The following is a 20,315-nucleotide window of genomic DNA, read 5'->3' on the forward strand; positions in this document are numbered from 1 at the left end:
GTCCTCTTTTTTTCTTGCCTGGTATCCAGTCACTCCCCACAGTTCGTGGAGCTCCTCAATTTCCTTCAAATCTGGTTCCCCCATCTCTCCTTTAGCTACTGTCATTATTCAACCTGTTATCATCTCATACGTGGGCCATTCCACTAGAATCTTAATTAGTTTTCCTGCCAGTCTCTTCCCCCTCTTATCTGCCTTAACACTCCAAAATTTTCTCTCTTTCCCTTCCCATAATTCTTTTCATGAATACTTATTGACTATGTAATTCTCCTGGTTAAAAACCATTCTAAAGGGCTCCTGGGTGGCTCAGTCAGTTGAGCGCCCGACTTTGGCTCAGGTCATAATCTCACTGTGTGGGTTCAAGCCCCATGTCAGGTTTGTGCTGACAGCTCAGAGCCTGGAACCTGCTCCAGATTCTGCGTCTCCCTCTATCTCTGCCCCTCCCCCACTCACACTGTGTGTGTGTGTGTGTGTGTGTGTGTGTGCATGTGCATACATGAGCGTGTCTCTCTCTCTCTCTCTGTCTCTCTCAAAAATAAATAAACATTTAAAAAAACATTCTAAGGATGGCTTCCTGTCACAGGAAAAATTTCAGATTTCTTAGAATGGCACTGATAGCACAGGGCAAGCTGTCCTCTACCCACCTCCCAGAGAAAAGATTATATTCTACTTTATGTTATATATTTTCCCATCATCACTGTCACTATATACTATATCGTTTTTTTAATAGCATTGTAAATATTAATTTCCTCAAAGGCTAATAGCACTAGCGAGAGAAATGATGTTGAAGTTTCTCTTCCTTATGACTACTTAGGTGTGGGTGTGTAAGTGCATGAAGATATGAGGTCATGCATTCTAAATAATTAGAGTGAAGAGAAAGTTCTGATGCTCTTTAGCATTTCTCATTTTGAAAAAAAAAACTTTTTTCCTAGTTTTGGAAAATAAAGGTCGCTCACTTACAGGTTTTATGATCCCTTTCACAGGAGCAGAGGCCTGGCTCTTGTCCTCTAGGCCAATTCCAACATTCCCAAGACCAACATTTTTCTTCTGTTTTCATTTGAACATAATACTCTATGCTTCCTATCCTGTGTGCTTATGGAGCCTAGCTCATAAAAACCTCTTGCATATTCCCACTGGGGATGGGAAGTATCTGGTATGAGAATGATCTGTCTCCTTCCATTGCAGGAAATTTTGAAACAACAATATCTAGTTGTGGTGTTAATTCCAGCTCAAAAATAAATGACTTAGAATTCTCTTTGTAAAGTACCAAAATGGTGTTCATGAACAATGGATAGCCAATGAATATTCTTCCTCTTTTACAGATATTTTTACTCTAAAATTGTCATGATTTGTACCTAGACATAAAGTCACTAACCATATTGGTTACAAAAGGAAAAATATGAAAACGTGCATAAGAAAATAGACCTTAGATCACCAAAATCCATTTTTAAGTGTTTATTAGTGAAGATTAGTGAAGATTAGTTTATTAGTTATAGTGAAGATTAGTGAAAATAGTACAGTCATTACAAATGCAGTTTTGACCGTGACGGATTAGAGATGCCCATGAATTCTTATTAGATCTCACTATAGTGTTTATACTCTCTTCACGCTTTGCAGTAAGATGAGAAAGGGCCCAGTTGCTCGTTGGGGTCCAGGGTCGGGTCCTTGGCTTGACAGCCCCCGAAGCTCAGCTTTGCCAACCTTTCCTGAAGTGATCTGCTTCTTAGGACAGATTCACTTTCAATGATCTCACAGGAGCCAGAATGTCAATTTCTTAGTTTATGGTGAGAAATGTACCCATTAAGCCATCCAGCATAAGACAGTGGCTGACCAGAAAAACCACTCCCTGTCAGAAAGCAGCACGGAAGCCAGAGCATGCACACATGGTCTCTTGGAGGGGAAATTCAGTAAAGGAGTCGGTGGATGCATTGCTAAGATTTGATAGGCTGATGAGTCTAGCACCATCTCAGGGATCCCACAGCCAAACCCACCAAATGACACCCTCAGCAGAGGCAGCAGCCTCTCCACGAACATTGCTGTGACAAACCACAAACTCCTTCTCCTCCAGATTGCCTTCTCTGTCTTCTGTTCAGTCCATGCCCTCTCTGTGATCACAGTCTATCCCCAGGCAAGAGGACGTGAACATTGGGTATCCATTTACTCGACCATAATTACAATTCAGTCCTGCTTCCAAGATCACATTTTAATTGCATTTTACATATTTTTAAAATTCTTCACTTAAAAACAATTGCTCTCTTGGTCCAGTCCTATAGATTTTACTAGTTGGTCTCTCCGAGGTCAATCCTATTTTCCTTCTCTCCAAATCAGGATGTGTGCCCACATACAGACTAGAATACTTAACAGGAGAATGAAGAATACAAAACAGAGCTCTGTCATCTCCAGCCCAGGATCATTGGATACTCCATTTTCGTGCTGAATTTGCCTGGCTGTTTGCTTTTTAAGTTTAAAGTGTAAATGCCAACCTGCTTTTCTCTGAGTTCTCTCTGAATCAGTCCTTTGTTTGGTCAGTTCACAAGGTACACATTAGCTGCCAGGCATGATTAGGCTCTGAGGTAACAGTGATTAAGAGGTAGGGAAATGAGCAGAGGCCACCAACACAGAATTTTAAAAAGAAAAAGAAAAAATACGCGGGTGGGGATGTTTCATGCTTATATCAGACACCAGTTTCTCAAACTGAAAGAGCCAACAAAACGTTACACTGAATTTAACACAGGCGTATCCCTTGACTGGTCAGAAATAAACATAGACGTTTTACTCATAATGCTAATTAGGATCTCACAAGTGACTGATTCTAAATTAGAAAGGTTTATTCAACCTCACACAGTGGGAATGTATTGCATGGCTATTCTAGTTCCCAGGAGAAAATAAAATAACAGAAAGTCGCTGTAAAAGGTCATTTATGAGGAAATCCCAAACTTCCATTTCACACCTTTATAAGAAGCACCAAATATATCCCAAATTAAGCCCAGGTAGAAAACAACTCAGACTCTGTTTTGAATTTTTTTTTTAAACTACAGAGAGTCCTATTTATATTTTCCCTGAGCACTTGAAAGACTTGATTTTCCCTTACCGTGAGAAAGCAAAACTGAGAAAACCAGAAAACCTGTGGATAAACACCTAAACCATCGTTCCCACAACGACCGTGCCTGGCTGCATTTTCTTCACTATCATACTGTTTAAATGGATCACCCCAATCTCAATCCATATCAAATAAAACTATACATATTTAGGAATATAATATCTAAATGCACTATTTCCAGAAATGGAATACACCATTTCTCCCAGAATTCTCTTCGAGTTCCATTTTTCATTTATATTCAGGTATTAAAGTATCCTTCCCTAACTCTTCCCAGTAATTATTTTATTATTAGCACATTGATTTATTCAGAAAATGCTTCATCCGTAGGCGAATCATGTGAGGAAGTCAAAAAAATTTTAAATAAGATACTCTTGGGGTTATTAAAGTGTCTATGGGTAAAACAAAGCTGAGGAATTGTTTTTGCTTTCTACAGAATCAAGTTGACCTCTCATTTAGCCTACACTAATCATTAAACCTTAAGAAAATATTCCAAAAGAGAACTTACTGATTTTTTTCTAATTGTGGAATAGGTCCAGATTCTTTCTGCATACTAATTTATTTATACCATATTCATACTTGAGGCTTCAGATAGCCAGAAAATTCCCGTAAGTGCTCTGCTCTGTTTCCTATTCACTCTTCATGGTTTCTTGAATCCACAAGTGTGAAGAGGTGCTATTAAGCCAGGAAGATTGGCCTAGCCAAGGTCCCTCAAAAAGGAATGTGCAAATCTGGGAACACATTCCAGGATTTCTAGCTACCAGTTCAGGGCCTGATGTATAAGAAATAGCCAGAAATTTCAAGTTTCTTGAGAATCACAGATTCTCAGCCAATCCCCTAAGGAGCTCTCTGAAAAGGAAATAGTTCATAAAGCAATTCTCTGTGCAGTAAAGGATTATGTCACTCCCATGCTTTGAACGCTCTAATGGATTCCCATCACAATTAGAATCAAATCCAAAGCCACACAAGATGGGCCCTTGGCTGCCTCACTGACCCCATTTCCTCCCACTTTCTCCCTCACTCATGCTGCTCCAGCCACAGCGGACTCCTTGTTGATCCTTGGACTTGCCAAGTATATTCCCGACTCAGGGCCTTCCCACTTCCTCCTCTTTCTGGAATCCTCTTCATCTATAAGAGCTAGATGGTTCATCCTCTCCACTCACACCATTACATATTTATTTATTCATATTATTGTCTGCTTCCTTTCTGGAATGTAAATTTCAGGGGATCAGGAGCACTTTCTGTGTTGTTCACAGGATAACATATCCCTTGGGTTCAGAACATAGTAGGTGTTCAATAAATATGCATTGACCGAATGTCTAAATAGCAAGTTATCTAACTATATTTTCTAACTTATTTTTTAAGAATAACAAAGAGCACCTGTTTGTGTTCCCCATTTTATTCCTACTGCCTACCACAGTGACTAGCAGATATAATCACCACATGTGCTAGGATGCAACACTGCAAAAGAAAATTAAAGTCCACAATGTCCTTATGAACTTTATATTCCACCAACTTGACACACACACACACACACACACACACACACACAAACAAATACACAAATAAATATGCAAGAAAACACTAAGAAGAGAAAAATGGCAGGATCTCGTGTTGCAAAGTAACTGAGGCAAATACTTTACATTAGATGGAACCTTGAAAACTTGACATTCAAACTGAGTCCTGACTTGGGTCAAATCATGAGGAAGCACAAAACAAGCCCAAATCAAGGGCATTCTATGAGATAACTGCCCTAAATCATTTAAATGCTCAGACAAGGAAAGTTAGGAAAGACTGAGGACTTATTCCATATTCAAAGAGGCTGGTGAGAGACACGTAACTTGGGGGAAATGTGATCCTGAATTAGAGCCTTTGCTATAAAAAAGTTGTTACTGGTGAAATTAATCAACATGACTGGGATCTCTTGGCAGGGAAACATGGGGATTCTTTGTATCAGTCTTGTAACTTTTCTGTAGGTTCAAATTGTTTGGAATAAAGATAAATGGTCTCCGTGAGGGTAAAATAATTGAGGCAGAGAAAAGTTAAATAACTTTCCCAAATTCCCATAGTTTGTAACAAAGCCTGGATGTGAACCCAGGCAGTCTAGCTCCAAACTATGAAATTTTCAGCCACTATGCGTGTTGTTTCTATCAAAAGGACATATAAATGTTTAGCACAATGCCTTATGCAAAGTAAGCTCTCAAGTGATACCCTTATTATTAAAAATGAATACACTGTAAACAAAGAAACAGAGTCTTGCATGAGAAAAAGGCACAAGCCATGTTACGATGTATGGTCAGAAAATTCCACACAAAGGCAACAGATAGTACAAAGACCCTAGGGTGAGCACAAACATGGCATGCTGGAGGAAAAAGGCTGATGTGTATGTAACATAATGAGTTACAGGGGGCAAGGTCTGAGATGAAATCAGAAGCAGATTCAGGTCAGATCCTATAGAGAGGTGTAAGATAGGGAAAAGAGAGTGGATATATTTAAGTGTGATTAGAAATGTAGGGTAGGTGTTATGGACAGAATCGTGCTCCCCAAAATTCATGCTAAAGTCCTAATCCCCAATAACTCAGAAAGTGACTATATTAGCAAGATCAGAAAGGTGCTGGGGTAGGAGGCCCTGGACCATCCTTCTGCCCACAAACAGACCAATTGAGCAACAATTCATGAACAAATGCTCTTTATGGGAAAATCTAGAAATTAAGTGAAAGGCTCTTGAATGCTGGGCAATCACGAAAGCAGATTTATTGATGTCAGTAAGGAGATTCAGGACACTTTCCTCCTAGAGTTGCTTCCCCTGGGGCCATGTCACATGGTCAGAAGGAGATCTCCCGGCTCCCGGCTTTACTCCCAGGTAAAGTAGAGGTTGGTTTGCCTATCCAGTACTCTTTTTTGAGGGGCCTCCCCAGTAAACTGACCTACCAGTGTTGGAGCTTAGACCCAATTTTAAAATGTGCTAAGGACTTGAGTAGAAATCTTTCCAAAGAAGACATACAAATGACCAACGGGTATATGAAAAAATGCTTAGTCACTAACCATAAGGGAAATGCAAATCAAAACCACAATGAGATATCACTCAACACCTGTTAGGACAGTTATCATCAAAAAAAAAAAAAAAAATCCAAGAACTTAACAAATTTTGGTGAGGATGTGCAGAAAATAAAACTCTTACATACTATTAGTGGGAATGCAAATGGTACAGCCACTATAGAAAACTGTATGGGGGTTCTTCAACTAAATAAAAATAGAACTACTGTATCATCCAACCATCCCACTTCTGGGCATATATCCAAATGAATTGAAATCAGGTTTTCACTGATATATTTGTACTACATGTCCAATGCAGCACTATTCACATTAGCTAGGATGAGGAAACAACCTAAATTGTGATCAGCATATGAATAAATAAAGAAAATGAGATACAAACATAAAATGAAATAATATTCATCTTTAAAAACAGGAAATTGTGCACCATGTGACAACAGGGATGGACTTTGAGGACATTATGCTAAGTGAGCTAAGCCACACACAGATAAGCAAGTACTACAGGATTCCACTTAAATGAAGTACCTAAAATAATCAAATTCATAAAAATCAGAGACCAAAATGCTGGGGACTGCAGGAGGGCAAAATGGGGAGTTATTTATCAGGAGGCATCAAGTTTCAGTTTTACAATATTGGGCCTATATGCAATAATAACTTATTGGACACTTAAAATCTGTTAATAGATCTCATGTTAAGTTTTTATCTCAAAATAATAAACAAACAAACAAACAAGATGTGGCTATGTTTGGACACAAAGTCTTTAAAGAGACAATTAAAGTAAAATGAAGTCATTAAGATGGGCCTTCAACCAATATGATTAATGTCCTTATAATAAGAGGAAATTAGGACACAGACATACACAGAGGAATGATTATGTCAAGACACAAAGAGAAGACAGCCTCCTACAAGCCAAGGAGGGAGCCCACAGAAGAAATCAACCCTGCTGACACCTTGATCTCAGACTTATAACACCCAAAATTGCAAGAAGATTAATTTCTGTTATTTAGGTCACCCTGTCTGTGGTAATTTGTAACAGCAGCCCTAGCAAATTAATACAGCAGGTTTCAAGCAGTTGCAGTGACATGATGCAGTGATCCAGGCAGAAGATGCTGGTGGCTGGTCTAGGGTGACAGCACTGTAGAGGAAGAGAAGTGATTGGATTCAAGACTTTAGAGGTGAGATGAACATTGAGAGGGGAGAGAAAGAGAGGAACATGGATGGCAAGATTTTAACGTGAATAACTTGGTGGATAGTGATGCCACAAAGATGGAGACAACTGGGGGAGAAGTTCTGTTTTGAACGTCTCAGATTTGAGATGCCTATTAGACATCCACGTGCAGACGTCAGGTAGGCAGCTGACTATATGAATCTGGAATTCTGGGACAAAGTCAGAGCCCGATATAAACCTGGGCATCTTTGCCACACGGGAGATATTTAAAGCCAAAGTACTGGATAAGATGATCTAAGGAGAAGACATACATAGATAAAACATGAGAACCCTGGCCCAATTCCTGCAGCATACCAATATTTAAAGTTTAACAAAGGAGTAAGTACATCAGACTAAAAAGCAGTTACAAGTGATGCAAGAGGAAAACTAGCAGAGCAGTCTCCAGGAAGCGAGAAAAGGAAAGTGTCTTATGGAGAGATAGGGCAGATGTCAAGAGGTCTGGAAATATGAGCACTCCCGATCACCACTGGTTTGGGCAGCATGGAGATTACTGCTGCCTTTGAGAGAAGACTAGTCTTAATCACATAGTAAAGACAGAGTCCAATTAGAAAGGGTTGAAGAAGGAATAAGAAGTATGAAAGTAAAATCATTTACTTTAGACAATTATTTCAAGTTTCACTGTAAAGGGGAGCAATCACTGGGAATTTCAGAGGGATGTGGAAATACGTTCCCACGTAAATTAAATTGGAGGGTTTCTTAACATATGTACCATTAAAATTATGATGTTGTACCATGTAGAATTAAACTCTTCATTCGTTCTATAAAAGTCTGTAGGAAATCATAAATGCAGATCACAGGTTAGTAAACTGCAATATATAACAGGAAAAATAGAAATATAGAGTTTCTTGGATGCTAAATTCTTGTAAGTTCTTAGGTAAATTTCCTCTCAAATGCTTTGGTAACTAAGAATCGTAACTTGCACAATAGATATTAATAAGAAAGAAACATTACTTATCAACAGAATTAATAAATCCAATCAAATATTAACAGTATTAAATGGGAAGTTAAGGAAAACTAATGGTCAGAATTTTAATAGCTATATCATACCATGTTCCAGAAAGAACAACCTTCTTAGGCAACTTACAGAAATATACATGTAACAGGGAGAAACTTAGCATGTCTGACTCCATATTGCTTCTATTTCCTTTGTTGCTATGATGTATAGCTTAGAAAGTTCTGTTTAACCCTGCACATTGGCATGTTACAGCTAACATTTGCAAATACCACTCTTTACCCCAAACCTACTTCACCCAAGGAGATAAGAAAGGTACATACAGAACTACCTATGCTATGTTTAAGATTTACAGGAATGACATGACCAGATGCCGTACGCAAAGATCAACTAAGGATGAAGAAGTTACATGACCTTCCTTAGATGCCTACAGATGTCAGTCACCTTTTGAATCCAACCCCGTCCTGCTTCTCCCTTTCACTGACAAAAGAAGCCCAAATTTCATACTGACAGGAGATACTTCTTTGGGACAATAGTCCACTATCTCCTCGATTTGCTGGCTTTCCAAATAAAGTTGCTTTCCTTACCCCAATATCTTGCCTCTCAACTTATCAGCCTGTCATACGGTGAGCAGAACGAGCTCAGACTTGCTTACACATACATAATTATAAAATACCTAAATAAACAAGGAAACTTAAGGTTAAGGAATGAATAGGGAGTGGAGGCAAGACTTCTCATGGTATATCTTTTATTTTCTTTTGATTTTTGAACTATGCAAATATATTAGCTATCCAGAAAATTAAATTTTTTAATTTCAATTTAAATTTGAGTTTCAATTCAAAGCTGAGAAGACAGATAACTGGACAGATGCCAGCAGACAGGCTTGCAGATGGCATTTAAGATCTGCTTTGGGTCATATCAGAGGGGAGCCAGAAAGGTATAAGCTCTATGCCAGCTGGGTAGAGACAGAGTCTAAATACATAAAGGGGAAGTCAGTGATCAAGGACCAAACAAATACTTAGGAAATTTTTCAGGATAGGGAAAGGGGGCTTAATTATATCAGGAGATGATGCAAGCAGACAGATATGTATAAAAGAACAATGTTCTATGAGCATCTACTGTGGGACAAGGCCACTTTTGCCCATGCTTTGATTACAATGGTATTCTCAGAGAATAAAGACCAATTTGGGACATGTTAGATTACTCTCCGGAAGAAAAAGAAAATGAGTTCTTCCAAAACTAGAAGTTAATGATGACAACAGGACGAGTTCCTCTCAAACTTGCTGGAGGCTTGAGGCCTAGATATGGCATGTCTTTCAAGAGGTATATCAGTCAGATACAAGCTGTATTCTGAATGTGGTGGTCCCTCTATTCTCACCACCAGGATAAATTATTGTTATCAGTTTTGTTGCTGTTTTACCCAGTATTTTGTTGGCCTTCCTTGGTGGGTCACTTTTGACCCTCTGACTGTTTAATTGCTTTATGTGCCTTACTGATATCTTTATATATCTCAGGACCTCAAACTCAAAACTGTCAAATTAAATGAATTTGCTCTCCCAATCACCGTCTTCCTCTTTACTATTTTTTTTTTAATTAATAGACTTTATTTTTATAGAGCAGTTGTATGTTTATAGAAAACTCGAGCAGAGTGTAGAGTTCCTCTAATCTCCCTCCCCTGCCCCCCACCAGGGGGCTTCTTCCTCTTTAGCATCTTGCATCAGTAGGGCACATTTGTTACAACTGAGGGGCCAGCATTAATACATTATTAATAATTAAAGCCCATAGTTCACATTAGGGTTCATTCTTGGTGTTGTACCTTCTATGGGTATTGACGAATGTATCATTACAGGCACCCACCATTACAGCATCATACAGTAGAGTTTCATTGCACTAAAAATGCCCTGTGCTTCACTGACTCATCCCTCTCTCCCTCCACTCCTGGCAACCACTGGTTTGGTTATTGTCTCCATAGTTTGCCTCTTTCAGAATGTCATATACTTGGAATCATACATACCTGTGGCATAATAAGGAGTATATTTGGTCTTTGTTCCCCCTGGGTTCCCGGCACACAAGCTCCTAAAACCCCTGGAATCTCAGAAGGAATAATAATGTCATCTGCATGCTAATGAGGTAATTGGTAACATGGGTCCCTAAAGGACTTCTGGATAGTGGCTGGTTGCCAGAAGACCAAGGCACAATTGCAACTTTCAGCCCTACCCCCTGGCTTCCAGGGAGGGTAGGTTAATTCAATCATCAAGGGCCACTGATTTAATCAATCTTGCCTAAGTAATGAAAACTCCATAAAAATCCCTAAACAATTGTGTTCAGAGAGCTTCCAAGTCCGTGAACACATTGAGGTGCTGGGAGGGTGGCATGTCTAGCGAGGGCATGAAAGCTGTGCACACAGCAACTGCCCCCATACCTTCTCCTATGGGTTTTCCATTTGGCTGTTCCAAACTTGTATTTTTTATAATAAACCAATAATAGTAAGTAAAGCACTTTCCTAAGTTCTGTGACTCATTCTAGCAAATTATCAAAACTGAGGAAGGAATGTGGAAATCCCAAATTTATAGCCAGAATTTATATACAGGCATACCTTGGAGATATTGTGGGTTTGGCTCCAGACCACCGCAATAAAGTGAATATTGCAATAAAGCAAGTCAAATGAATTTTTTGGTTTCCCAGTGCATATAAAAGTTATACTTACACTATACTTTAGTCTATTAAGTGCAATAGCATTATGTCTAAAAAACAATGTGCATACCTTAATTTAAAAATTATTGCTGAAAAATGCTAACAATCATCTGAACTTTCGATGAGTCAAAATCTTTTTGCTGGTGGAAGGTCTTGCCTTGATGTTGATGGTTGTTGACTGATCAGGGTGGTATTGATAAAGGTTGAGTTGGCTATGGCAGCTTCTTTTTTTTATTTTTTAATTGAAGTATAGTTGACATACAGTGTTATATTAATTTCAGGTGTACAACATAGTGATTCAACAACTCTACATTATGCTATATTCACAGAAGTCTAGTTACCATCTGTCACCACATGATGTTATTACAATGTTATTGACTATATTCCATATGCTGTAATTTTTATCCCCCTGATTTATATATTTTATTCTTCAAAAAAAATTTCTTTTAATGTTTATTATTTTTGAGAGAGAGAGAGAGACATAGAGCAAGCAGGGGAGGGGCAGAGAGAGAGAGGGAGACACAGAATCAGAAACAGGCTCCAGGCTATGAGCATCAGCACAGAGCCAGATGTGGGGCTTGAATTTGGGAACAGCAAGATCATGACCTGAGCTGAAGTCACCCACTTAACCGACTGAGCCACCCAGGTGCCCCTATATATTTTATAACTAGAAGTTTATACTTCTTAATCCCTTTCACCTCTTTCACCTACCCCTCCCCCCCACCAAATCCCTTCCCCTCTGGCAATCACCAGTTTCATCTCTGTATTTATGATTACATTTTTGTTTTTTGGGTTTTTTTGTTTTGTTTTAGATTCCACATATAAATGAAATTATATGGTATTTGTCTTTCTCTGCCTGGTATTTTACTTAGCATAATATCCTCTAGGTTCATCCATGTTGTCTGTCAAAAATGGCAAGATCTCATTCTTTTTTATGGCTGAGTAATGTTCCATTGTGTGTGTGTGTGTGTGTGTGTGTGTGTGTGTGTGTGTATAACCACATCTTCATGATCCATTAATCTCCTGATGAACACTTAAGTTGCTTCCTTATCTTGGCTATTGTAAATAATGCTGTAACAAACATAGGAATGCATATATCTATTTTTTAATTTTTTTTGAAATTTTATTTATTTTTGAGAGAGAGAGAAAGCGTGAGCATGAGTGGGGGAGGGGCAGAGAGAAAGAGGGAGACACAGAATCTGAAGCAGGCTCCAGGCTCTGAGGGGTCAGCACAGAGCCTGATGCAGGGCTCAAACCCACAAACAGCGAGATCATGACCTGGGCTGAAGTCAGATGATTTAACCAACTGAGCCACCCAGGCACCCCTGCATATATCTTTTTTAATTTGTGTTTTCATTTTCTTTGGGTAAATACCCAGTAGCGGAATTTCTGGATCATATGGTATCTCTATTTTTAATTTTTTGAGGACCATTCATACTATTTTCCACAGTGATTGCACTGATTTCTATTCCCACCAATAAAGCACAAGTGTTTCCACATTCACCAACACTTGTTATTTCTTGCCTTGGATATGGTGACATCTTATTGTGGTTTTGATTTGAATTTCCCTGATGATTAGTGATATTGAGCATTTTTTCATGTGTCTATTGGTTATCTGTATGTCTTCTTTGGGAAAATGTCTATTCAGATACTCTGCCCATTTTTAATGGTATTGTTTTTTGGTGTTGAGTTATACAAGTTCCTTATATATTTGGATATTAACCCTTTATAGGGCATATCATTTGCAAATATTCTCTCTTCGTCAGTGGGTTGTATTTTTATTTTGTTGATGGTTTTCTTTACTGTGCAAAAACTTTTTATTTTAGTGTAGTCACAGTAGTTTATTTTTGCTTTTGTTTCCCTTGCCTGAGGAGACATGTCCAGGAAAATGTTGCTAAGGTTGATATCCAAGGGATTACTACCTATATTTTCTTTAAGGATTTTTATAGTTTCTTTTTTTTTAATTTTTTAACATTTATTTATTTCTGAGAGACTGAGAGAGACAGAGCACGAGCGAGGGAGGGACAGAGAGAGAGGGAAATACAGAATCCAAAGCAGGCTCCAGGCTCTGAGCTGTCAGCACAGAGCCTGACGGAGGCCTCGAACTCACAAGCAGTGAGGTCATTACCTGAGCCAAAGTCAGACACTCAACCGACTGAGCTACCCAGGCACCCCAAGGATTTTTATAGTTTCGGGTCTCACACTTAAGTCTTTAATCCATTTGAGTTTGTTTTTGTGAATGGCATAAGAAAGTGGTCCAGTCTCATTCTTTTGCATGTAGCCATCCAGTTTTCCCCATACCATTTATTGAAGAGAGTGTCTTTTCCTCATTATATATTCTTGCCTCCTTTGTAGTAGATTAATGGACCACGTAAGTGTGGGTTTATTCTGTGTCATTGATTTATGTGTCCATTTTTTTGCCAGGACCACGCTGTTTTTGCTTTTGTTTTTTTTGATAGACTTTTTTAAAAAAGTTTACTTATATTTATTTTAAGAGAAGGGGGCAGGGGCTGGGTGGCTCAGTCGGTTAAGCGTCCGACTCCAGCTCAGGTCATGATCTTGCCGTTTCCACGTTTGAGCCCCACATCGGGCTCTGTGCTGATGCTCAGAGCCTGGAGTCTGTTTCATATTCTGTGTCTCCCTCTCTCTCTCTGCCCCTCTACCACTTGTGTTCTCTCTCTCTCTCTCTCTCTCTCGTGCAAAAAATTAATAAACATTAAAAAAAATTTAAGAGAGAGAGAGAGAGAGAGCAAGCAAGGGAGGGGCAGAGAGAGAGGGAGAGAGAAAGAGTCCCAAGCAGGCTCTGCACCACCAGTGCAGAGCTAAAGCAGGGCTCAAACTCACAAACCATGAGATCATGACCTAAGCAGAAATCAAGAGTCAGATGCTTAACTGACTGGGACACCAGGCATCCCAATACTGTTTTGATCACTATAGCTTTGTAGTATATCTTGAAATATGGGATTGTGATACCTCCAGGTTTGTTCTTCTTTCTCAAGATTGCTTTGGCTATTCAGGGATTGTATGGTATATGATTATTTTGTAAGAAACTGCCAAGCTGTCTTCCAAAGTGGCTTCACCATTTTGTATTCCCATTAGTAATGAATGAGAGTTCTTGATTCTTCACAATCTTACCAGCTTTTGGTGGGGTTGGTGCTGGATTTGGGTTATTCTAATAGGTGTGTAGTGATATCTTATTGTTGGCTTAATGTGCAATTCCCTAATGACAATTGATTTGAGTATTTTTCATATGCTTATTTACCATCTGTGTATCTTCTTTTGTGAGATGTTTTCATATCTTTTGCCCAGTTTTTAATTAGGTTATTTTCCTATCGCTAAGTTTTTGGAGATCAGTCTTTTTATCTGATATGTGTTTTGCAAATATTCTCTCCCATTATGTGGTGTACCTTTCATTCTCTTTTTTTAAAATTTTTCTTTTAATGTTTATTTTTTTTGAGAGAGAGAGACAGAACACAAATGGAGAAGGGGCAGGAAGAGAGGGAGACAGAGAATCTGAAGAAGGCTCCAGGCTCTGGGCTGTTAGCACAGAGCCTGATGCAGGACTTGAACTCATGAACCACGAGATCATGACCTAAGCTGAAGTTGGACGCCTAACTGACTGAGCCACCCAGCTGCCCCCTTTTAATTCTCTTAATCCTATTTGTTATTAATGAGATAAGCATCATCCCATGGGAAACTGAGGCTCAAAACCCATTATTTTTTTAACGTTTATTTTTGAGAGACAAAGAAAGACAGAGCATGAGCAGGGGAGGGGCAGAAAGAGAGGGAGACACAGAATCCAAAGCAGACTCCAGGCTCTGAGCTGTCAGTACAGAGCCTGACGCGAGGCTTGAAGTTGGGAATGGCAAGATCGTGACCTGAGACAAAGTCAGACTCTCAACAAACTGAGCCACCCAGTCACCCCTCAAAAACCATTATTCTTAATGAATTATTTTCTCAATGTATGGATACATTTTGTCAATTCTATCTCTAGAAAATGTTAGACTTATGTCCACTACCAATACCTTATAGCGCCTTATTGAGTTATAATAACTGTCTCCTGGAACTTCAAGATTTCAGCCTGTCAAGAACTTTGAAGGCTAGGAGATTTTACCCCACTTACAAATTAACAAGTTAATTTGCTACAGTTTAATGGTTGCTGTCAAAAGACATGAGACTCCCAGGTCAGGAACAAAGGGCTTCACAACTCACAGCACAGCAAACTCTATGAGTTTCATGTTTATATCAGGTCTCTTGATCCCTATGTCCCATAGTAAAGATGCCCAGCAGTCCAGATGAATGCTGAGTACACAGTAAATTTGTATCACACTGAGGAACTCTGAGTTTAAGAAACTCCAATCTCTTACATCTCAATCTCCCTTAAAAATCTTCTCTCTGCCTCTGACTTCCAAGGACATTCTTGGAAAAAAAACCAAAAGCTTTCAATGTCTTTGCTCAGAAGTTGTGCAGAAATGTGGGACCCATGAAGAATTTTCTCCCAAAATAATCTTTTATCACTCATGGTAAGAGTAAGAGTAAGAGTAAGGTAAGAGTAAGAATTAAATTTTTTAAATTTCTTAACAAAAATATCTTTTATAATTCCCTATTTCCTAAACAAAATATAAACTCCTTAGCAGAGCATTCAAGGCCCTTCAACACCAATCTCCCAATCTCCCCTTCCACTCTTATATTCCTAAGACTTCCAGGGGCACCTGGGTGGCTCAGTCAGTTGAGCTTCTGACGTCAGCGTAGGTCATGATCTCGCAGTTTCAGAGTTTGAGCCCTGCATCGGACCCTATGCTGACAGCTGGAGCCTGCTTCAGATTCTGTGTCTCCGTCTCTCTCTGTCCTTCCCCTGCTTGAACTCTGACTCTCTCTTTCTCTCGAAAATAAATGAACATTTAAAAAATTTTTTTAAAAAAGACTTCCCAACTGGTACCACCTATGTCAACCAATATGGATTTTTCTTCCTTTTTCCTGTTTTTATCAGCTCTATCCTTTTATTCCTCCCATTCTCCCTGTCCCAAGTGCTCTCCCATGTCAACAACTCAATCATACAATCAGATCTGTTCAATTCTGAATTCAAATGATACCTCTCACATGAGGCTTTTTTTTAATAGATCTCTTCCTTCTCTTGAACTCTTATAGCATCCCCCCCCCAATAAGTCAATTTAAACATTCTCCATTAGACTTAGTTGTCTATTTGTATTTTCTCTCTACTAGCATGCAAGTAACCAGGGTCTAGATTTCTTCAACGTTGTGTCTGTCTTACCATGAACTGTGTCAACCACATACTGAATGAATGGAAGAGTAAATAAATGCTTTGATTTTTGTTTTTTCCCTCAGGGATTTCTAAGGAGATACAAGGGTATGATAAAACAACCATCTTTTATCAATAAAACAACTGTTCCCCAAATCACCAACTTCTTCTCATCATCACCATAATTAGAGATATTTTTTAGACTTTCTAGTTGTTTTGGCACAAAACTCAGTGTTTCCTTTTATTAAATTTGCTGTAATATTTTAACCTAATGTGAAAGTAGCAAAGCAAAACCAAAAACTGCATTCTGACTTGTCAACATCCCTCTATTTAATCCCTTTTATCTCTTAACTGAAATCCTTCACCAACTTTCCTATTTGACATCCTTCGAGTGCTTTCATGTTACCATTGCTTATCCTGAAGTCACCTTGCACGACCCAGCCCTCCCACAAGGAGAGCAGGTTCCAATTAAGCTAACAGACAGCAGGTTGAAAACAGTGTCCACTGACATCAGAATAACACGTTTTCAAGAATGAAAGGCTCACAACTTTTTTTCCCCAGAAACAGTAACACACAAGGCAGCTCAGCTTGCAAAGAAGTCTGCATCAGAGACTGTGAAGCAAACTGGCAAAAACAAAACAAAACAAAACAAAACAAAACAAAACAAAACAGTGGGGGTGGGGGTGGAGGGGAAGAGCACAGGGAGGGGATGCTGAGCTATCCAAAGAGACAGAGGTACAAGTCAAATGCTCTTGGCAAAAGCATGGGCTTTGCTTCAGAGTCCTGAGTTGAAAAGGAAGACTCTGCTTCGTACCATCTCAGAGAACTTTGTTCTTTTTGTCTAGTCAACAAATATTTTTAAGTGCCCATAAAGTGTTAGATTCTGGGTATGATAGTCAGTAGAGCAAATACAGTCTCAGCTCTGGTAAAGTTTACAATCTAGCAATGCATAAACACAAAGCAAATAAACCAACAAATCAGTTTGTACCTACAAATTATAATGAGTGCTATGAAGGAAAAAGACAGGTGTCAAAAGCATCAATGACAGTAAGAGCCCTACTTTGAAGAAACCTGTTGGGAGGTCATGAGTTAGTTAATATGAAAAATAAGGAGCCAACTATACAAAGAGTGTGGGTGACATGATCAGAGAGAGGACATGATCAGAGAGAGGAAAAGGTGTTTTGCTTCATTCTTTTTTTTATATATTTATTCATTTATGAGAGACAGCACAAGCAGGGTAGGGGCAGAGAGAGGGAGACACAGAATCCAAAGCAGGCTCCAGGCTCTGAGCTGTCAGCACAAAGCCCGATGCAGGGCTCGAACTCACGGACTGTGAGATCATGACCTGAGCTGAGTAGGATGCTTAACAGACTGAGCCCTCAGACGCCCCTGTTTTGCTTCATTTTTAAGATGGGTGCTCTCGTGAGAGTTTATTACAATATATGTGCAGCCGAAGTGAGCACATGAAAGTTTATACACAAAGTGCTTGGCACAGAACTGGCCCTTCGTAAATTCTCATAAGTGATCATTCTTGTTATTGCTATGGCTGTTGACCATATATACCTGGTAGCCATGTATAAAAGCCTACAGACCACTGAGAGATCTTTTAAACCCTAGCAGACACTCAAAAAAAAAAGCATTAGTAGTTACATCTTTAATCTAGAAGAAAATATATATCAAAAATTTTGTAAAACATAGAGACAAATCTCATGAGAAGTTTAGTATCTTTTTTCTCTTCTTTCTTTGATTAGTCCTTCATCTGGATTTCTGTATTATGACTAAAGCTTACTAATTCATATGCTGATAATTAGGGATTTCACATTTGTTCTGTGAAGCAAATAAATAATGCAATCAAAACGTAAGGGGCAAAATGCTAATTTAATTCAGGAAACCTGTTGTTTTCGGGCAGCTTTAACCACATACATTTGCATACAATTAATGTGCTGATTACAAATGACTTGAATTTTCTCATTAAAGCAAAGCTAGTTAAGATCTTACTCTGTAACAGCCTTTGTAAACTTAGATTTCTTGTCAAAGTTTGCCATAAATAAGGCATGCCATTAACTCTCATTTTTTTCTTCAGTTGGTCCAAATTAGTTTTCTGTATGGCCGGTCTTAAACTGACCTGCTTTCCTTGAGTAGCTTTTCATAATTTATATGTTGCATTTCCCAGAAGTCAGTGGATCTAATTAAGGTGGACTCCTTTATGGTTAAATAATCTTTGTAACAGTTACAATTTGATAAAGATTGAAAGGGTGTTTGAGATGTAATTTTCCTTTCTTTATTATTCTGCCAAATCTTCCTTTCTATAATCCTCAAGACTATCCCCACATCTCTGATTCCATATGCCCAGAGGCCCATAAGGGTCCCATATGATTTTCTACATACTTAAAAAAAAGTTGTCTTTGTTCTGTGCCTCATGGGATAAGAGGAGTTATTAGAAAAGTTGTGCAAGTTTTAGCACACAGATCCTGAAGTCAGGCCTCCCATTAGACAAAAGGCTTCAAACTTGATCCTGTATGACTAGTGCGTTTTATTCATCTTCAATGATAATCTTGATGCCCCATAGGAGGGATGGTTTCAGATCATCTCTAGAATGAGTTTTATTTAGACCATCTCATAAAATATTTTAAAATTTCCAAGATCATCATTAGACAAGTTTGGGTCACAGTTAAAGAATTAAAATAATAATAATAATAAATGTCATAATAAGCATATAGATATCAAATGAAGATGCGTTAAAGATTTTATTTAATTCGTCATTAATGAAGCAGTTGATACGAGGTTACAAGTGATTTCAGGGAGCCTAGGTGGCTCAGTCGGTTGAGCGCCCGGCTTCGGCTCAGGTCAACATCTCACGATTTGTCATGATTTCATGGTTCGTAGGTTCGAGCCCTGCTCTGTGCTGATAGCTCAGAGCTTTGAGCCTGCTTCGGATTCTGTGTCTCCCTCTCTCTCTGCCCCTTCCCTGCTCATGCTCTCTCCCTCTCTATCTATCTCCCCAAAATAAATAAACATTAAAAAAAAGTTATAAGTGATTTAATGAAGACTGTAAAGACAGTCTGTAGGTCAAGAATATTGAAAGGAATGTGCAAATGAAGGCATAGTTAGCTACTTCAGGAGTGAGAGAGAGAAGTCAATTGAATCTCTATTGTGCTTAATTTATTTTCATGCCTAAAACAAGAATTATTATTCATTGCTATCAATTGTCTACAATTTACAGGATTGTAAAGTAGCTCAAAGGCAATAAAAGGCCCAGAGCCTCCATAAAATCAAAACTGGTTAACCCAACCCAGTAAGGAAAGACCTAACCTAAGCAGAGTTTTCCATTGGAGCACTGAAGTTTTTCCATTGTAGGGAAAATTTTTCCCTACAGTGCAAATGACACATATACTTTCCACTGTTATTCCCATATCTGTTCATCCACAAATGTATATTGAAATATTCCTGTATGCCAGACAGAATGCTAATCTCTGGAGACTAAGACATGAATCATTCATGGTTCCTACCCTCAAAAAGCTTAAAATATATGTGAAAACAAATGAGGGCAAAAAAAGTCCCAGGGGGCTTATAATAAAGGTTTATACAGAACACAGTGGAGACAGAAATAATAAATAAACTTCAGACTAAAAGAATCTTCTTCAGAGACCCTAGCCAGCCAAAGAGAAAAGACCTTAAAAATACCGACATTGAGGATTCCCCAAAGAAACAGGCTTACCTGACTCCTGCCACCACGACCATGGTCCACAGTGCAGAATGTACCCTATTCTCTGAGAATCTGCCATCAGTGTTTAGTGCTGCCACCTTAACACGAGCAGACAGGCAAAAATCCCCAAATGATTAAAGAAAGCCTCTCGACAAATAACCAACTCCACAGGGAGGTGAAAACCGTAAAAAGCTACAATTCATATAGTCAGAAAGTGTACTGCCCTTGAAATATGAACAAAATGTTACAAATAAAGGGACAACCAAAGAATAAGAAAGAGCCCTTGAAAAAATAAAAATGTTTGCAGAAACAAAATACTTAGGAAGA

General features: G+C 38.7%; 1 protein-coding gene across 1 annotated transcript in view; it reads right to left on the minus strand.

Moving 5' to 3' along the window:
* The window catches only part of TSPAN8 (tetraspanin 8), a 53,431-nt gene extending 33,413 nt beyond the window's left edge, over positions 1-20,018 (minus strand). Inside the window, exon 1 of the mRNA XM_027071249.2 lies at positions 20,001-20,018. The gene's annotated coding sequence lies outside the window, so the exon portion shown is untranslated. The remainder of the gene's footprint in view (positions 1-20,000) is intronic.
* Positions 20,019-20,315: the final 297 nt, after the last annotated feature.

This window comes from Acinonyx jubatus, chromosome B4 (genome assembly GCF_027475565.1).
Source record: "Acinonyx jubatus isolate Ajub_Pintada_27869175 chromosome B4, VMU_Ajub_asm_v1.0, whole genome shotgun sequence".
Lineage (NCBI taxonomy): Eukaryota > Metazoa > Chordata > Mammalia > Carnivora > Felidae > Acinonyx > Acinonyx jubatus.